The following is a 6,308-nucleotide window of genomic DNA, read 5'->3' as shown; positions in this document are numbered from 1 at the left end:
GAAGACAAGGTGAGCGCTACCATCAGTCCTCTGTCATGCCAACAGTAAAGCATCCTGAGACCATTCATGTGTGGGGTTGCTTCTCAGCCAAGGGAGTAGGCTCACTCACAATTTTGCCGAAGAACACAGCCATGAATAAAGAATGTTACCAACACATCCTCCGAGAGCAACTTCTCCCAAAAATCCAGGAACAGTTTGGTGACAAACAGTGCCTTTTCCAGCATGATGGAGCACCTTGCCATAAGGCAAAAGTGATAACTAAGTGGCTCGCGGAACAAAACATCGATATTTTGGGTCCATGGCCAGGAAACTCTCCAGACCTTAATCTCATTGAGAACTTGTGGTCAATCCTCAAGATGCGGGTGGACAAACAAAAACCCACAAATTCTGACAAATTCCAAGCATTGATTATGCACGAATAGGCTGCCATCAGTCAGAATGTGGCCCAGAAGTTAATTGACAGCATGCCGGGGCGCATTGCAGAGGCCTTGAAAAAGACGGGTCAACACTGCAAATATTGACTCTTTGCATCAAATTCATGTAATTGTCAATTTGACACTTATGAAATTCTTGTAATTATACTTCAGTATCCCAAAAATATCTAAAGACACTGAAGCAGCAAACTTTGTGGAAATTAATATTTGTGTCATTCTCAAAACTTTTGGCTACGACTGTAGTTACCATGACAGTAGCTAGCTAACCTAGCTAGATAACTTAGTCGACATAACTAATGTTATCTAGCGTAACCTATGTAAAACCTTACAAAGCAGATCATCTATCTATATAATAAATGGTGACATTATAACGTAATTTACTAGTATCTCAAACGATTGTAACTTACCTGGCTTAAAAAGACGTTTGTGGTGATGTTGTGGATTCACTTGACACTTGCTAGCTTCTGGCCGAGTTTTCCACAGCAGTTTTCTCTAAAACTAGCGCTAGCAAGTAGTTAGTAGAAGATGAAGAGTGAATGAAGCTGATATAGTGAGCAGCCCCCTCGGCTGGACAAAACAAGCACAACGCGATTGAGACGGTCTTTCTTAAAATATTATTTCACTTTGCAGTCTTCTTTTAATGCACAGTAAATAACGGGGACATTTCCGGGGACAGCTCCAGCCGGGTACATGCAACCAAAAACGGGGACTGTTCCCGGAATACTGGGACGTCTGGTCACCCCATGCAGCTATATTTATTGAATACATCCCTTTCCATAAAATTAGAGCAAATTAAGGTGGAATCTCTACGTAATATGTAACGTTGTGCAATGCCAAATTAGGGTCTCCATCAAACTACTTATCATTGCGGAGTTAATGTTATGTAGTAAAGTAATTGAAATATGTTGCATGAGAAAACATAATCCGCTTTTATTAAAAGACGTAAAATCTGTTTCATAAACAATGAATGTCGGTGTACTCATTGGCTGCTAATCTTTTCCTTTTGTGCATGTGACAATCTCTGCGGAGAAACGCTTGGACCTGTAAAGTTATTTTCTGGGAATTGTGTCATTATTATGTGCATGATGTTACGACTACAGACCTTTGTAAATGGGTTATTTGCGGGATTTCTTTGTCATTTCAATAGCATTGGGTCTATGGTATCAACTAAAATCTGTGTTTCTGAATGTAATTCAATTATTGATATGTTTCGCCTAGACAGATACTGCCGCCAGTGTTTGTTTTAAGATGTTAAACTGAACGTTTAAACAGTGTACCTAGTTCAATTTGGAAGGCTAATTCATTCAACGTAAATAGCGATGCGATTTCGAGGTAATACGTTTGTTTTTGTGGACTAAATGGTTATTGGTGGTTTTTGGACAGACTACTAATGCCATGTTTTAGGTCGCTGGTGAAAGCGAGTCATGCTCGTTGGGGTATATCGGGCTGTAAGGGACGCAGTGGGACATTTGCAGTAGAGGTCTGAATAGTTGAATCGGAAACGTTCTTTGATCATTTCTGATTACTGATTTGTTTTATAGTTTAGGTAACACCAGTGAATTGGAGCAGGAAGTTAATATATTCTAACGTTATAATCTGTTTCCATTACGTGGAACAGTGTCCGGTCATTAAAGTGGATTGCAGTTAGTTTGGACTATTATGCTGATGAGACAACAGCAACTTTTTGAAGGTTCTAGGTTTGTTAAACAAACTGTTATGTTTTTACTAAATTAATGCAACGGGTTGAAATGATTAGATTACCGGAAAGGGGTTGCTGGTTTGTTTATTGTTTGTTTTATACGGTGTCGTTTCAACTTAATGGAACACTGTATTATCTGATGTGTCTTGAGTTGTAGTCTTTCTTCAAGGACTGATGGAAGTCCACTACAGTACGTATGTTAAGGGAGACGTAGGAGACCACGTCTCAAACAACTTTGTAATCGACGCCTGGGATCAAATATCCCTGATTGCTTACGCTGAGAAATTGATTACATTTGCGACAGAAAAAAAATATGACATTTAGAGGGGTAGCAGGAACAATCTAAGGCGAAACAGCTATTAAATATGTTGTTGGACATTGGTCTAGTAACGATAGCAGGATAATTTTACATGGTTATGGAAAAGAGAGATCGGTCATATGATATGGTAGTGAATTGTTAGACTCAGTAGCGAGATAGAGTTGAAGATACAGCGGTTGGAACCAAAAATCTCAAATAATGTCTATTGCTCGTGTTTCTTGGCCAAAGCAAGTCTCTTCTTATTGGTGTCCTTTAGTAGTGGTTTCTTTGCAGCAAATCGACCATGAGGCCTGAGTCACGCAGTCTCTTCTGAACAGTTGATGTTGAGATGTGTCTGTTACTTGAACTCTGTGAAGCATTTATTTGGGCTGCAGTTTCTGAGGCTGGTAACTCTACAGAATTTATTCTCTGCAGCACAGGTAACTCTGGGTCTTCCTTTCCCGTGGCAGCCCTCATGAGAGCCAGTTTCATCATAGTGCTTGATGGTTTTTGCGACTGCAATTGAATTTCTTGAAATGTTCCATATTGATATTGACTGACCTTCATGAAGTAATGATGGACTGTTGTTTCTCTTTGCTTATTTGAGCTGTTCTTGCCATAATATGGACTTGGTCTATTACCAAATAGGGCTATCTTCTGTATACCAACCGTACCTTGTCACAACTGATTGGCTCAAACGCGTTAAGAAGGAAAGCAATTGTCTCTTTTAACAAGGTACACCTGTTAATTGAAATGCATTCCAGGTGACAACCTAATGAAGCTGGTTGAGAGAATGCCAAGTGTGTGGAAAGTTGTCATCAAGGCAAAGGGTGGTTACTTGAAGAATCTCAAATATATTTTGATTTGTTCATAGTTTTGATATCTTCACTATTATTCTACAATGTTGAAAAGAGTCAAAATAAAGGAAAAACCCTGGAATGAGTAGGTGTGTCCAGACTGGTACTGTGTATTTGTTTATTCTTCAATGGGGTCTTAGAATTCAAAATCAAATGGCTAAATGATCCTTGGTGTGACCTTCTTAAAACATTTCCATATAACTGTGTCGAACCCCCTCCCCCTAATAATATTAAAGCGTACTCCCCACCACCTTATTTGGTAGAGCTGAGGAATAGGGCAAGAGAAATATAACCACTCTCAAATACACATAGGCGCAAGGACTCTCACATATGGATACAAGGACTGGCCATCCATGAGATCAGAATGATAGTTTTAACTATGTTTTAAAGCTACAGTATACAGTGTTGGTTTACAATTACATTGTTTACAAACAGTTGAGGAAAACAAGCTTTTTGGCGGTTTCTGACGGGGTAAGACCATTGCTTATGAGACATTTCTACTTACATTCTTCAAGAATCAATGGCTATATACAGTTGAAGTCGGAAGTTTACATACACCTTAGCCAAATACATTTCAACTCAGTTCTTCACAATTCCTGACATTTAATCCTAGTAAAAATACCCTGTCCTAGGTCAGTTAGGATCACCACTTTATTTTAAGACTGTGAAATGTCAGAATAGTAGTAGAGAGAATTATTTATTTCAGCTTTTATTTCTTTCATCACATTCCCAGTGGGTCAGAAGTTTACATATACTGAATTAGTATTTGGTAGCATTGCCTTTAAATTGTTTAACATGGGTCAAACATTTTGGGTAGCCTTCCCCAAGCTTCCCACAATAAGTTGGGTGAATTTTCGGCCCATTCCTCCTGACAGAGCTGGTGTAACTGAGTCAGGTTTGTAGGTCTCCTTGCTCGCACACGCTTTTCAGTTCTGCCCACAAATTTTCTGTACGATTGAGGTCAGGGCGTTGTGATGGCCACTCCAATACCTTGACTTTGTTGTCCTAAAGCCATTTTGCCACAACTTTGGATGTATGCTTGGGGTCATTGTCCATTTGGAAGACCTATTTGCGACCAAGCTTTAACTTCCTGACTGATGTCTTGAGATGTTGCTTCAATATATCCACATCATTTTCTTTCCTCATGATGCCCTCTATTTTGTGAACATAACGATGGTCATTATGACCAAACATTTCTATTTTTGTTTCATCAGACCAGAAGATATTTCTCCAAAAAGTACGATCTTTGTCCCCATGTGCAGTTGCAAACCATAGTCTGGCTTTTTTATGGAGCAGTGGCTTCTTCTTTGCTGAGCGGCGTTTCAGGTTATGTCGATATAGGACTCGTTTTACTGTGGATATAGATACTTTTGCACCCGTTTCCTCCAGCATCTTCACAAGGTCCTTTGCTGCTGTTCTAGGATTGATTTGCACTTTTCGCACCAAAGTACGTTTATCTCTAGGAGACAGAACGCGTCTCCTTCCTGAGCGGTGTGATGGCTGCGTGGTCCCACGGTGTTAATACTTGCGTACTTTTGTTTGTACAGATGAACGTGGTACCTTCAGGCATTTGGAAATTGCTCCCAATGATGAACCAGACTTTTGGAGGTCTACAATTTTTTTTCTGAGGTCTTGGCTGATTTCTTTTGATTTTCCTATGATGCCAAGCAAAGAGGCACTGAGTTTGAAGGTAGGCCTTGAAATACATCCACAGGTACACCTCCAGTTGACTCAAACGATGTCAATTAGCCTATCAGAAGCTTCTAAAGCCATTAAAAAAAATTCTGGAATTTCCCAAGCTGTTTATAGGTACAGTCAACTTAGTGTATGTAAACTTCTGACCCACTGGAATTGTGATACCGTGAATTATAAGGGAAATAATCTGTCTGTAAAGAATTGTTGGAAAAGTTCCTTGTGTCATGCACAAAGTAGATGTCCTAACTGACTTGACAAAATTATAGTTTGTTAAGAAGAATTTTGTGGAGTGGTTGAAAAAGGAGATTTAATGACTCCAACCTAAGTGTATGTAAACTTAAGATCTTCAAATGTATTTATAATTTTAAACTCCAAAAATTGATGTACCAATCCCATATTTCCCCTTTAGTGGATTGAATTGAATTAATGAATACATCAGACAGCCAGAAGCTCACATCAACAACTCTCCAATCCATTAATATGGAATGATATCACCACAAACTCTTTCTCTCTCTCGCTCTCTCACACACACCGTGTGATTGACAATAGAATATACAGAAGGTTATCCTTGAAAGTAGAGGATGGCCTGATGCAAGGTGCACATTGGATTCATGTGATACTGATCACCTAAACGGATCTCATAATAATGGCTTACTGTCTTATAATTATGACGTACATATGTCATTACTTGCATATCTCATGACTTACTATCTCATAACTCGTAGTCATATTTGTTTTGGGTGATGGGAACAAGCTTCCATGGAATACTATCATTAACTTTTGAAAAACTAGGCCAGGGCTGTAAGTGTCCTTCCTGCAGGGGCGTCATGCACCCTCGAAAGTACGCGAGGATGGCTGGGGGGCGGAGGTCCAGAGGGGGGCTAGGTCCCCCAATGCGTAAGTTGGAGAATTTTTCAAACACCTGCAATTGAGAGCCATAATCATTATGCCTTACTCTATGTAAAATCATGTTTATTTTTCTACACATATATATAAGCATACCTCTTGAGCTGTCTGTATCCTCCTGATTGCTTTTTTATAAAGATACTACATTTATCTGGGAAAAAGATTTGAAAGAATGTGAGTTTTATTTAGTAATTGCATGCTTTTCTAAAGTCGACCAACCTTGCCAGCAGGCATGCCTGGCTAAGATAGTTAGACAAGCTACTTAACTACTCTAACTTGTTTGATAGCCTGAAATGGCTTCTTGTTGGCTAGTTATGAGGCTGGGAGATTGTAAACTTACCTGGGCTAGCTAACGCCAACTTCATAAAATTGCTAGGTGGCAAGAAGTGTTAGAGAAACCAAAATCTGAGGAGCCACAT

Source organism: Salvelinus fontinalis, chromosome 22 (assembly GCF_029448725.1).
Source record: "Salvelinus fontinalis isolate EN_2023a chromosome 22, ASM2944872v1, whole genome shotgun sequence".
Classification (NCBI taxonomy): domain Eukaryota; kingdom Metazoa; phylum Chordata; class Actinopteri; order Salmoniformes; family Salmonidae; genus Salvelinus; species Salvelinus fontinalis.
The sequence above is the reverse complement of the archived record's forward strand: the minus strand, read 5'-3'. Positions refer to the sequence as shown.